Source organism: Arvicola amphibius, chromosome 7 (genome assembly GCF_903992535.2).
Source record: "Arvicola amphibius chromosome 7, mArvAmp1.2, whole genome shotgun sequence".
Taxonomy (NCBI): Eukaryota; Metazoa; Chordata; class Mammalia; order Rodentia; family Cricetidae; genus Arvicola; species Arvicola amphibius.
In genome coordinates this window covers 65,216,183-65,230,748 of record NC_052053.1, presented here as the reverse complement: position 1 = coordinate 65,230,748, position 14,566 = coordinate 65,216,183, and the positions used below count along the sequence as shown (strand labels likewise).

Here is a 14,566-nt window from a genome sequence, read left to right as displayed (position 1 = left end):
TAGGAAGGGTAGATATGGGAGCAGGGAAGCATATATCTTAATTAAGGGAGCCATTTTAGGGTTTGCAAGAGACTTGACTCTAGAGGGGTTCCCAGGTGTCCAGGGAGATACCCCCAGCTAGGTACTTGGGCAGCTGAGGAGAGGGAGCTGGAAATGGCCAGATCCTATACCCATACTGATGAATATCTTGCATATCACCATAGAACCTTCATCTGGTGATGGATGGAGATTTAGACAGAGCCCCACATTGGAGCACCGGACTGAGCTCCCAGGTCCAAATGAGGAGCAAAAGGAGGGAGACCATGAGCAAGGAAGTCAGGTTCGTGAGGGGTGAACCCACCCACCGAGATGGTGAGGCTGATCTAATTGGAGCTCACCAAGGCCAGCAGGACTGGGACTAAAAAAGCATGAAATAAAACTGGACTCCCTGAACATGGCGGACAAAGAGGGCTGCTGAGAAGCCAAGGATAATGGCACTGGATTTTGATCCTACTACTTATACTGGCTTGGGAGGGTAGCCTATTTGGATGCTCACCTTCCTATAGTTTAATGGAGGGGGAAGGAACTTGGACTTCCCACAGGGCAGCGAACCCTTACTGCTCTTCGGATAGGAAAGGGAGGGGGAGTGGAGGGGGAAGGGGGAGGTAAATGGGAGGCAGGGAGGAGGCAGAAATTTTTAATAAAAGTAAAGAAAAAAATTGAGTAAAATAATGCTGTGCACACAGACTGGACTTTGTACCATCAATGTTCTTGTAGCACAAATACTATCTGTCAAAGGAAGTCAATAAATGGTAGTTTCAAGGTACTGCAGTTTTTTCAGCACATTGGGCAGAGAGAGGAACCTGGGTTTACTGGAAATGCTTTTTGGGCTTCTGTGTTCTTTACTGAAAGGACAAACTTAAAGCCATAGAAATTTGGCATAGCCTGAAGTAATACTCAGTCTTTCTGCAATATTATGTTCCCACCCAATGCTCAGAACATCATGATGGCTCCCTATACACTTTGTCAGAGATAAACTCATGTCTAAAAGGCACTCAATGACTTGTACTTGGAGAATATGTGATGTCAGAATTACATAATTTTCTGATAATTTAAGATTAAGCTTTGAAGTCATGTTTTCTTCTGGTACTGGCATATGGATGGTTTGAGCATGGGTGACTTCTGACAAGAGAAACTGTTGGTCTACCAAAAGTATTTAGATGTAGCCCTTGCAAATATTAATCACACTTGTGACAGATGATTTAAATGCTTTGTGATATTAATTGATTTATTGACTGAATGGACACAGATGTTTCACAATCAGTGACATAGCTTAAAATCTTTGTGCTGGGTGTGTCTCTTCATATCTCACATAGAAACAAGAGACAGGATATTTTTATTCTGATATCCTCTTGCTTCTAACTATCTCACTGTAGCCTAATTCAGAACTATATGAATATTTCCTCATGGGAGTGTACAAATATACTCACTGTACCCTTTATAGGTATATTAATTTAATTCAAATCATTGTTTATCATTTAATTCTAACTCTTCATCATGCTGTAGTTTTGTGTGGAATCACATGAGTTACCACTTAACTGGGCAGAATCCTGACAATAAAATTTACAATGCTGGTTTCTCTTCTTTCTAACATTATTCTAGAATCAAAGAAAGTCAAGCATCTCTTGTTCACACCTCATGTTCCCTAGTTCTCCTCCTCTTTTCCCTGCCTATCCCTATGGACTTATTTGTTCTTCATTCTCATTGAAATGGAAATTCACTTTTCACTTTTAATCTCTTTCAGATTCATCCAAATTGTGGAATCTAAATAAGCACATGCATGCTAATTGCTGAAAGCACAGCATTGCATTTTAAAATAGCACATATGTTCAGTATTCAACAGTTCATGGTTTCTAGAGTAAAATATAATAGATAAAAGGAGATGACAATTTGTGTAAAATTTCTTGTAGCAATTCCAATTTTTATATTTTGTGGTTTACCAAAATGAGGAAAATTGATGTACCAAATATTAACTCTTTGTTTTTGGTATTGAACCTCTTTCTATAAAACCACTTAATATTCCCTTTCATTCTTTGTATATCTGTGTGTTTGTGTGTATAGGCATATGTGTATGTGTGTGTGTGTGTGTGTGTGTGTGTGTGCAGTGTTTTAAACTGTTGTGAGTATGTACAATTGTGTACACAAGTGCTTGTTCTATATGTGTAAACACACATATAGAGGCTAGAGGTAGATTTTTGGTGTCTTTCATTTCCAATAATAATCCTTCTTTAGATTAGAGTTTATAAATCAATATGAATTTCATCAATTGGGCATTACTGGCATGTCAAAATGCTCCTATGATGCACCTATTTGTCCCCAGTGTTGGACCTATAGATATCCATTGCTATTCCCAGCTGCTTATTTGGATATTAGGGATCCAAATTTAGAGTGTCTTGCTCATAGAACTATGTTACCAACTGAGTTGTTTTCCCAACCTCAATTTTTTTTTCTGCTTTGGTATTTTGGATCGAATCCAGGGCTTAAAATATACTGAGTTAGAACTGTGCTACTGAACTATATCAGCTTCCCCTTCTTATCACTCCTTTTGGTCATGAAATCATTTGTGCAGTGCCTTTCCTATGGCCATGTGGAAATCTTATTAGAAATAGAGCAAGAATAGTTCAAAATACTAAGTTTTATTCAATAAAATATACACAATATGATAGTAAGTGGAGACAAGATACTTCCATATGATAATTTAATTTCTTTGGATAGACCGCCAAGAAATAATATTTCTATGTCATAAAGCAATTCTATATTAATTTTATTAGGAAATCCCTTAATTATTTGCCAGTTTCTCTGAAGGGTCATGAACAAAGTCTATGATCTCAGATAGTATGCCAATATGAAAAAAATATTGCATTCAAGTCCTGTTTTGTGGATCAGCACTTTATTGGACTCCTGTGCAGGCATTTGAATGACCTAAAAATAGCTAGATTACAAATATGGCCCTTCCCATCATGTAAAAGTATCTGAGCATTGTACACATGTAGTCCTCTCAGTTTACCTCTTAACAGATATGGATATTATCATCTTTTAAACACATGGAGGAGGAATATATAGGTGTAATGTAGAGGACAGTTTTTTGATTTAATAAAGTTTTATTTTTCCAATGTACAGCTGATTGAACCTGTTCATGCATCTTCACCAGCAGGTGGGGCATCTCCACCCTTTGTGTTTCTCGTGTAAATTACTTGGTCTCTGGGCTTTGAAACCAGCTTGATAAGCCCTTTATTAAGGAGCTCCCTGGGCTGCCCTGGTCAAGGAACAATGAATCTTCAGTCTCTCAGAGACTAAAGCTGGAGTAATAAATTTATAGTTGGGAGCTTCCTTACAGAGTTTATCATATGTAGTCTCGTCAAACAGGACTAGATTGTTTAGCATGTCCCGAACTTTGCCTTTGGACAACTTCTTCATTTTAGCATTGCCACCGGACTTATTTACTGGGTCTTTGGCATTTTTGGCCGACTTTCAAGCATCTTTCTTCTTCTTGTCATCCTTGGGCAGCATGATGAAGCTCGGCGAGTGGCGGTGACCATTGCAGCCTCCCTAAGATGTCGGGGAAAAAGGTGTAGAGGACAGTTTAATGGACTTCAGTGCACTTCAACATCAGTGAATTCATTTATCATATTTACATGATGATAAAAGTCATCATACTAATTACCAAAATGTCTGTTCCCGTGAAACTATCTCATATTCTAGTAAAAAGAAAAACACCATCTTTCTGCAATTCTTTCAAGCACAAACACAATGTTCCAAAAATTTAGTTTGATATTGATTTATCAAGAAAAAGATAAGGGAGAATCATCAGAGGATTACATACTTGGCTAAAGAACCCTAACCTATCAGTACTGAAGATCAACACTATGGAATGTGGATAAACCAAGAGAGGTCCTAATAACTACAACCCAGAGCTCATAGTAGTATTGGTTTTCCCTTTGAATGATTTCCTCAAATCCAAATTCAGAGAAGGTCTTACTGTGGAAAATATACCAAACAATGACAATTATTAAACATGTTCCATTTTAAACAAACTACAGGTATTCTTTTATCAATAACATGTATCAGCCTTTCTTAATAATTACAGCAAGATCTTTAATCCATTTGGAATTGAGTTTTGTGCATGAAAATAGATATGGATCTATTTTCCTTCTTTTACAGGTTGACATCAAGTTATGCCAGCACCATTTGTTGAAGATGCTTTTTTTCTTCCATTGTATACTTTTAGCTCCTTTGTTGAAAAATCAAGTGTTCATAGGTTTGTGGGTTAATATTTGGGTCTTCTAATAGATTCCAGTGGTCAACATCTCTGTTTTTATGCCAATACCAGGCTGTTTCCATTACTGTAGCTCTGTAATAGAGTTTGAAGTTAGGGATGGTAATGACAACAGAAGTTCCTTTATTGTATAGGATTGTTTTGGCTATCTTGGGTTTTTTGTTTTTCCATATAAAGCTGATCATTGTTCTCTCAATGTCTGTGAAGAATTTTGTTGAGATTTTGATGGGGATTGCATTGAATTTATAGATTGCTTTTGGTAGAATTGCCATTTTTACTATGTTGATCCTACCCATCCAAGAGCATGGGAGATCCTTCCATTTTCTGGTGTCCTCTTTAATTTCTTTCTTTAAAGTCTTAAAGTTCTTGTCAAATTGAACTTTCCCTTCCTTGGTTAGAGTTACCCCAAGATACTTTTTGCCATTTGTGGCTATCATAAAAGGTGAAGTTTCTCTGAATTTCCTCTCTGCTTCTCTCCCCTTTGTATATAGAATGGTTACTGATTTTTTTTTAGTTGATCTTGTAACCTGCCACATCACTGAAAGTATTTATCAGCTGTAGGAGTTCTCTGGCAGAGTTTTTGGGGTCACTAATGTACACTATCATATCATCTGCAAATAACAAAAGCTTGACTTCTTCCATTCCAATTTGAATCTCCTTGATTTCCTTATGTTGTCTTATTGCTATTGCTAGAACTTCAACCACTATGTTGAATAGATATGATGAGAGTGGACAGCCTTGTCTTCTTCCTGATTTTAGTGGAATGGCTTTGAGTTCCTCTCCATTTAATTTGATATTAGCTGTGGGCTTGCTTTATATTGCTTTTATTATATTTAGGTAGGATCCGTGTATCCCTAACCTCTCCACGACCTTTATCATAAAGGGGTGTTGAATTTTGTCAAATGCTTTCTCAGAATCTAAAAAAATGATCATATTTTTCTTTTTTTCAGTTTATTTATATGATGGATGACATTGTCAGGTTTTTGTATGTTGAACCAGCCCTTCATCTCTAGGATGAAGCCTACTTGATCATAATGGATAATTATTAATGTATTCTTGGATTCAGTTTGCCAGTAGTTTATTGAGAATTTTTGCATCGATGTTCAAGAGTGAGACTGGTCTGTAATTCTCTTTCATGGTTGGGTCTTTGTGTGGTTTTGGAATCAGGGTGACGGTAGCTTCATAAAAAGAGTTTGGCAATGACTCTTCTGTTTCAATTATGTGAAACACATTTAGGAGAATAAGCATCAGCTCTCCTTGGAAGTTTTTATAAAATTCTGCATTAAAACCATCTGGTCAGGGACTTTTTTTTGGTTGGGAGGCTTTTTATGATAGCTTCTATTTCCTCACAACTTATAGGTCTATGTAAATTGTTCACCTGGTATTGATTTAATTTTGGTAAATGGTATTTATCTAAAAACAAGTTCCTTTCTTTTATATTTTCAAACCTTGTGTCATATAAACTTTTGTAGTAAGACTTAATGATTCTCTGAATATTCTCAGTGTCTCTTGTTATGTGCCCCTTTTCATTTATGATGTTTTTTAATTTGCATTTTCTCTCTCTGCCTTTTGATTAGTTTGGATAAAAGTTTGTCAATCTGTTGACTTTTTCAAAGAACCTTCTCTTTGTTTCATTGATTCTTTGGATTGATTTCTGTATTTCTATTTTGTTGATTTCAGCTCTCAGTTTGATTATTTCCAGTCTTCTATTGCTCCTGGGTGAGTCTGCTTCTTTTTTTCTAGAGCTTTCAGCTGTGCTGTTAAGTCTCTAATGTGAGCTTTCTCCATTTTTTGAATATGGGCACTTAGAGCTATGAACTTTCCTCTTAGCACTGATTTCAGAGTGTCCCATAGGTTTGGTTATGTTGTGTCTTTATTTTTGTTGAATTAAAGGAAGACTTTAATTTCTTTATTTATTTCTTCCCTGACCCAGGGGTGGTTTTGTAGTTGGCTTTTCAGTTATCATGAGTTTGTGGGCTTTCTGAGGGTAGAATTATTGTTAAATTCTAACTTTAGTCCATTGTGATCTGATAAGACACAGGTGGTTACTCAAAATTTTTTTTGCATCTGTTTTGTTTTGTTAACGAATATGTGATCAATTATTGAGAAGGTTCCATGAGATGCTGACAAGAAGGTATAGTCTTTCCTATTTTGGTGGAATGTTGTATAGATGTCTGTTAAGTCCATTTGATTCATTACCTCAATTAGTTCTCTTATTTCACTGTTAGGTTTCTGTCTGATTGACTTTTCAATTGGTGAGAAAGGAGTGTTGAAGTCCCCTACTATTAGTGTGTAACACAGACAATTAGGGCAACATTGAATAAACCGGTCCTCCTAAAACTGAGAAGCTTCTGTAAAGCAAAGGACACTGTCATTAAGACAAAAAGACATCCTACTGAATGGGAGAAGATCTTCACCAACCCCACATCAGACAAAGGCCTGATCTCCAAAATATATAAAAACTCAAGAAACTAGACTTTTAAACTCTAACTAACCCAATTAAAAAATGGGGCACAGAACTGAACAGACACTTCTCAACAGAAGAAGTTCAAATGACCAAGAGACACTTAAGGTCATGTTCAAATTCCTTAGTAATCAGGGAAAAGCAAATCAAAACAACCTTGAGATACCATCTTATACCTGTCAGCAAAGATACCATCTTACATCTGTCACCAATGATAGCCTACGCTTGAGAGGATGTGGAGTAGGGGAACCCTCATCCATTACTGGTGGGAATGCAAACTTGTGCAACCACATTGGAAATCAGTGTGGTGGTTTCTCAGGAATTGGGAATCAACCTACATCAGGATCCAGTAATACCACTCTTGGTAATATACCCATGAGATGCCCAATAATACCACAAAAGCATTTGTTCAACTATGTTCATAGCAGCATTATTTGTAATAGCCAGAAGCTGGAAAATATCTAGATGCCCCTCCATGGAAAAATGGATATAGAAAGTGTGGAATATATACATATTAGAGTACTACTCAGTGGTAAAAATGACATCTTGAATTTTGCATGCAAATAAAAGGAAATAGAAAACACTATCCTGAGTGAGATAACTCAGACCCAAAATGATGAATATGGTATGTACTCATTAATTTGTGGACTCTAGCCATAAACCAAGGACATTATGCCTATAGTTCACAAGCCTAGAGAAGCCAAATAACAAGGTGAACTCAAAGAAAAACATATATAGATCCTCCTGGAAACTGGAAGCAAACAAGATCGTTGGGCAAAAGTTGTGAGCATGGGGAATGAAGGGGAGAGGTTAAAAGGGAAGGGTGATGGGAAGGAATGGCAAGAGCTTAGGGGAGTAGGAGAGTAGAGATGGAAGAAGGGCAGATATAGGAGCAGGGAAGAAGATACCTACATTAAGAGATCCATTTTAGGGTTGGCAAGAGACTTGGCTCTAGAGGGGATCCCAGGTGTCCATGGGGAGGTCCCCAGCTAGGTCCTTGGACAGCAGAGGAGAGGGTGCCTGAACTGTCCTTGCCTCACTATCACACTGATTATTATCTTAAATATCACCATTGAATCTTTGTCTGGCTATGGATGAAGATAGAAACAGAGAACCAATGGATAGAGATAGATACAGAGACCCTCATCAAAGCAAAGGACTGAGCACCCAAGGTCCTATTGTAGAGCAGAAGAAGGGAAAAGATGAGCAAGGAAGTCAGGGCCACAAGTGGTTGGTCTGTCAACTGAGATAGTGTGCCTGTTCTAATGGGAGCTCACCAAATCCAGCTGGACTGGGTCTGAATGAGCATATGATCAAAACAGACTCTCTGATTGTGGCTGACATTGCGGGATGAGTGAGAAGCCATTGATAAAGGCACTGGGACTTGTTTTTCTGGCATGTTCTGGCTTTTGGGGACCCTAGTCTATATGGATGCACAGCTCCCCTTGCCCCCATCCCACCCTGCCCTCAAGTTCCCAATTTTTGCCCGGCAATGTTGTCTACTTCCAATATCCAGGAGTATAACTATATGGTTTTCTTTTGGTTTACCTTCTTATTATCTTCTCTAGGATCACAAATTAAAGGGTCAGTGTCCTTTATTTATGTCTAGAAACCGATTATGAATGAGTACATCCCATGTTCATCTTTTTGTGTCTGGGTTACCTCACTCAGAATAGTGTTTTCTATTTACATCCATTTGCATGCAAAATTCAAGATGTTATTTTTTTTACCACTGAGTAGTACTCTAATATGTATATATTCCACACTTTCTTCATCCATTCTTCTACTTTTCTTAAGGTATGCTTTACAGCTTTTCTTAAGGTATGAAATATATTAAGCTTTTTAATCATGATATTAATAGATATATAGTGTAATAACTAATTTTAGAAAAAGGCTTCATTAATCTCTTTGTACATGATTTGGGATTCCCTAAAGATACTATTGAACCTAGACACCAGGAGGCAAATTGAAGAATATGATGCCCGCTATGTTCATAGCAACATTATTTGAAATAAAAAGAACATGGAAACAACCCGAATGCCCCCCAACTGAAGAATAGATAAAGAAAATGTGGTATGTTTACACAATGGAGTACTAATCAGTTGTAAAATACAATGACATCTTGAAATCTGAATGCAAATGTATGGAACCAAAACAAATTATGAGTGAAGTTACCCAGATGCAGAAAGATGAACATGGTATTTACTCATAAGTGTATACTAGCTGTAAAGCAAAGGATGACAAGCCTATAGTCCATAACTATGAGGAAGAGAAATTTTAATTGTACATGCCATTGTCGGATTGGCAATCAACATGGCACTACAGAAATTCCAAAGAATCCACAATGATGATCCCAGCTAAAACCCTAAGCAATAGAGGAAAGGGTGCCTGAAGTGGTCTTACCCTATAGTCAGATTTATGATATTATAAATGTAACCATAAACACTTTATCCAGCAACTGATGGAAACAAAGTCAGAGACCTGCAGCAGAGTGCTAGCTGAGTTCCCAAAGTCCAGTTGAAGAGTAGGAAGAATGATAATATGAGCAAAGAGGTCAAGACCACAATTGGGACATCCACTGAAACAGTTTACCTAAGCTTCTGAATGCTCATCAACTCTAGTCAGACAGTAAAGGAACCAGCATAGGACTAATCTGAACCATCTAGATGTGAGAGGCAGTTCCATGGCTGGGCAGACTGTGGGGCCACTCAAAGTGGCACCAGAATTTATCCCTACTTCTTGTACTGACTTTTTGGAAACCTATTCTTTTTGGAAGGATACCTTACTCAGCTTAGATATAGTATGAAGAGCCTTGATGTTTTCCAAAGCAATATGTCTTACCCTCTCTCAGTAGTTGATATCCAATTATGCCAGCACCATTTGTTAAATATGCTTTCTATTTTCTATATGATTTTTTTTGTTTTTTTTTGTCAAAAATCAGGTGTTCAAAGATCTGTGAATTAATATCTGGGTCTTCTATTCAGTTCAATTGGTCCTCTCTGTTCTTATGCCAATACCAAGCTGTTTTCAGTACTGCAGCTCTATAGTAGTATTTGAAGTCAGAGATTGTGATGCCTCTAGAAGTTCTTTTTTTTCCAGGATTGTTTTGTCTTTCCTGGGTTTCTTGCTTTTCAACATAAAGTTGAGTATTGTTCTTTTAAGGTGTGTGAAGTATTTTGCTGGGAGTTTGATGGACATTGCACTGAATCTATATATTGCTTTTGTTAAGATTGATATTTTTACTATGTTAATTCTAGCTATCCAAATACATGGGAGATCTTTTAATTTTCTGGTGTCTTCTTCAATTTCCTACTTTAAAGATTTAAAATATTTGTCATACAAATCTTCTACTTGTTTGGTTAGATTAATCCAATATATTTTCTGTTATTTGTGGCTATTGTGAAGAGTGATGTTTCTCTGACTTACTTCTCAGCCTATTTATCATCTATTTAAAGGAGGGCTACTAATTTTTTAGTTAATCTTGTATCATGCTACATTACTGAAGTTGTGTGTATGAGTTGTAGAAATTCCTTGGTAGAAGTTTTGGGGTCCATTATGTAAATTATAATATCATCAGCAAATATTGAGAATTTGATTTCTTCCTTTCTGATTTGTATTCCCTTGATCATTTGTTGTCTTATTGTTCTAGTTAGAATCTCAAATACTATAATGAATAGATATAGAGAGAGTAGACAACCTTGACTTGTTCCTGATTTCAGTGGTATCATTTTGAGTTTATCTCTATTTAGTTTGATGTTGGCTGTTGGCTTGCTGTACATTGCCAATATTATGTTTAGTTATGTTCATTACATTGATGCTTTCTCCAAACCTTTATCAAAAATAGATGTTGTATTTTATTGAAATTTTTTTCAGCTTCTAATGAGATGAACATGTGATTTTGTTTTTCAGTTTGTGTATATGATAGATTATACTCCCAGATTTTTGTATATTGAATCATCTTGAATCTCTCAGATGAAGACTACCCTGTCATGGTGGATGATTTTTTTGTTATGTTCTCAAATTCAGTTTACTAGTATTTTATTGAATATTTTTGATTTTATGTTTATGAATGAGATTGGTCAGTAATTCTGTTTTTTAGTAATGTCTTTGTGTGGTTTGGGTATCAAGATAATTTTAGCCTCATGAAAAGACTTTAGCAATGTTTCCTCTGTTTCTATTATGTGGAACAATTTGAGGAGTACTGGCATTAGTTCTTCTTTTAAAATCATATAGAATTCTGCTCTGAAACCATCTGGCCCTATACCTTTTTGCTTGGGAGATATTTGATGATTGTTTATGTTTCTTTAGCATTATTAAGTCTATTTAATTTGCTTATATAGCCTTGATTTAATTTTGGTAAGTGATATTTATCAAGGAAAGTGTCCATTTAAGTTTTTCAGTTTTATTGAGTACAGGTATTCAATATATGACCTGAAGATTCGCTGGATATCCTCTATGTCTGTTGTCATATCCTACATTTTATTTCTGATTTTGTTAATATGGATAATCTCTCTCTCTCTCTGCTTTATGACTCATTTGGATAATGGTTTGTCTATTTTTGTGATTTTTTTGAAGAACCAACTCTTTGTCTCTATTCTTTGCATTGTTTTATTTTCAATTTATTGATTTCAACTCTAAATTTGATTACTTCTGTTATCCAATCATCATGGAACTGTTTGCTTCTTTTTGTTCTATAGTTCACAGATTTTCTGTTATCTCACAAATGTAGGATGTTTTCAGCTTCTTTATGAATTTTGGTGCTATGAAATTTTCTCTTAATACTACTTTAACTGAGTCCCATAAATTTGGGTATCTTGTATGGTCAGTTTCACTGAATTTTATGATGTCTTTAATTTATTTCTTTATTTCTTTCTTGGCCCCTTGGTGATTTAGGTGACCATTTTGAAATTTCTATGTGTTTGTGGGCTTTCTGAAATTAGTGCTGCTGTTGAACTCTAATTTTAAGCCCTGGTGATCTAATAAGATACATTGGTTTCCCACTTTCTTTTTTATGAGGTACAGTGTGGTTGGTTTTATGTTGATATTTTTGATCCATTTGTACTTGAGTTTTGTGCATAATGATAGATATGGATCTGTTTTAATTCTTCTACATGTTGATATTTAGTTATGCCAGCACTTTTATTGAATATGCTTTCTTTTTTCCATTTGACATTTTTTGCCTCTTTATCAAAAATCAGGTGTTCATAGGTGTATGGATTAATATCTGGGACTTTGATTTGTTTCCATTGGTCTTCCTATCTGTTTTAATGACAAAACTAGGCTATTTATAGTACTGTAGCTCTGTAGTAGAGTTTGAAGTTAGGGATTGTGATGCCTCCAGAAGTTCCTTTGTTTTACAGGATTACTTTTGCTAGTCTGGGTTTTTTTGCTTTTGCATATGAAGTAGAGTACTGTTCCTTCAAGGGCTATGAAGAATTTTGCAGGGATTTCGTTGGGCATTGCATTGAATCTTTAAATTGCTTTTGGTAAGATTGCCATTTTTATTATGTTAATTCTACGTAACCAAAAGCGTTGGAGATCTTTCCATTTTCTGGTGTCTTCTTCAATTTTTTTCTTCAAAGATTTATAGGTCTAGTCATACAGGTCTTCCACTTCTATGTTTAGAGTTGATCCAAAATATGTTATGCTATTTGTGGCTATTGTGACTGTGATGTTTCTCTGATTTCATTCTCTGGCTCAGGTCAGCTTTCTCAGCAGTCATAAAGTCGTTCCTGTTTCTGCAAGGTCACTATTTTTGGTCAGGTCCTTCGGAAGTCAATGTCTCCTCTACTCTAGCAGAGATTGCTGGTTTGTGTCTGCTACTGCAGATATTCCTGGCTCAGGACTGCTCTGGCAGAGTACAATGGTTCAGGCCTGGTCCCACAGGGGTCTTTGTCTCAAGCCTGCTCTTTTGGTAGTTTCTCCCTCATACCTGCTCCTGTGGAGGTCCCTGCTCAGGCCCAGTCCCATAGAAGGACTCAGTGGTCTTTGTCTCAGGCCTCCTCTTTTGGGAGATTTTCTACCATACCTGCTCCTGTGGAGGTCCCTGCCTCAGGCCTTCTCCCACTGAGATTACTCCCTTGTACCTATTCTGGCAGAGATTTCTGGCTCAGGCTTCCTGAAGTTCTAATATTTAATTATATGCTCTTCAATGTTTTTGACTAAAGGATATTGAATATGATTTTGTGTGTGTTATGACAACCATTTATCAAGAACACAAAGTATAAGTTTGAGAAAATCTTCTAAAACAAATATCAAAAATTGTTGATGAAGTCATACAGATAATGGTTTTTAAACAATAATGTTTGTCATAATATTTATTACTTGAATCAGTTGGAATCAGTAACAAGGGACTACCCTTGTACAAGTGGGATAAAGATTTCTGTAAATACCCCACTATTTTTCAAAGAGATGTTTTCTGGCTGTTCAATAAATACAGAGAAAAAGATCTTTGTTAAGATTGTACCATCACGCTGGGCGGTGGTGACACACACCTTTAATCCCAGCACTTGGGAGGCAGAGGCAGGCAGATCTCTGTGAGTTCGAGACCAGCCGGGTCTACAAGAGCTAGCTCCAGGACAAGCTCTAAAGCTGCAGAGAAACCCTGTCTCGAAAAAAAAAAAAAAAAAAAAAAAAAAAAAAAAAAAAAAAAAAAAAAAAAAAAAAAAAGATTGTACCATAACATTGCTGACTTGGCTGGCAACTCTGAAGTCATCCTGCCGGTCCCAGCTTTCAATGTGATCAACAGCGGGTCTCACACTGGCAACAAGCTGGCCATGCAGGAATTCATGATCCTCCCTGTGGTCCAGTTTCCACGAAGCCATCTGCATTGGGGCACAGGTTTATCACAACCTGAAGAATGTCATCAAGGAGAAATATGGGAAGGATGCCACCAATTTGGGTGAGGAGGGCGGATTTGCGCCTAACATCCTGGAGAACAAAGAAGCTCTGGAGCTACAGGTTGTCATCGGCATGGACGTGGCCGCCTCTGAGTTCTTCAGGTCCGGGAAGTATGACCTGGACTTCAAGTCTCCTGATGACGCCAGCAGGTACATCACCCCCGACCAGCTGGCTGACCTGCACAAGTCCTTCATCCGGAAGTATCAGGTGGTGTCCATCAAGGACCCCTTTGATCAGGATGACTGGGAAGCCTGGCAGAAGTTCACAGCTAGCTCAGGGATCCAGGTGGTTGGGGATAATCTCACAGTGACCAACCCTAAGAGGATTGCCAAGGCTGTCAGTGAGAAGTCCTGCAACTGCCTCCTGCTCAAAGTGAACCAGATCGGCTCCTTGACTGAGTCTCTGCAGGCATGTAAGCTGGCCCAGTCCAATGGTTGGGGTGTCATGGTGTCCCATCGCTCTGGGGAGACCAAGGATACTCTCATTGCTGACCTGGTAGTGGGGCTCTGCACTGGGCAGATCAAGACTGGTGCCCCTTGCCGATTCTAGCGCCTGGCCAAGTACAACCAGATTCTTAGAATTGAGGAAGAGCTGGGCAGCAAGGCCAAGTTTGCTGGCAGGTCCTTCAGGAACCCCCTGGTCAAGTAAAGTGGATGGAGATCCCTGGAGCCACCAGCTGCTTAGACCCTATCCCTGATGTCATCAAAGTGGTACAAGGCCGGCCCAGTGCTTGCCCCACCCATGCCACTGCTTCCTTAGATGTCTTCAGTACGCCGACCACCTGAAGCCCTGCTGGAAACCCCAGCTTTGTAATCATGTGACTGATCTGAATCATTGTCACCTCACTCCAGGCTAGTGTCTGGAGCCCGGTGTAATCTCAAGGGTGG

At 37.8% G+C, this 14,566-nt stretch overlaps 2 pseudogenes; one reads left to right on the top strand and one right to left on the bottom strand.

Moving 5' to 3' along the window:
• Window positions 1-3,173: 3,173 nt before the first annotated feature.
• Window positions 3,174-3,549, bottom strand: LOC119818403 (annotated as a pseudogene).
• A 4,019-nt stretch (window positions 3,550-7,568) lies between these two features.
• Window positions 7,569-14,327, top strand: LOC119819814 (annotated as a pseudogene).
• The last annotated feature ends 239 nt before the right edge of the window (window positions 14,328-14,566 follow it).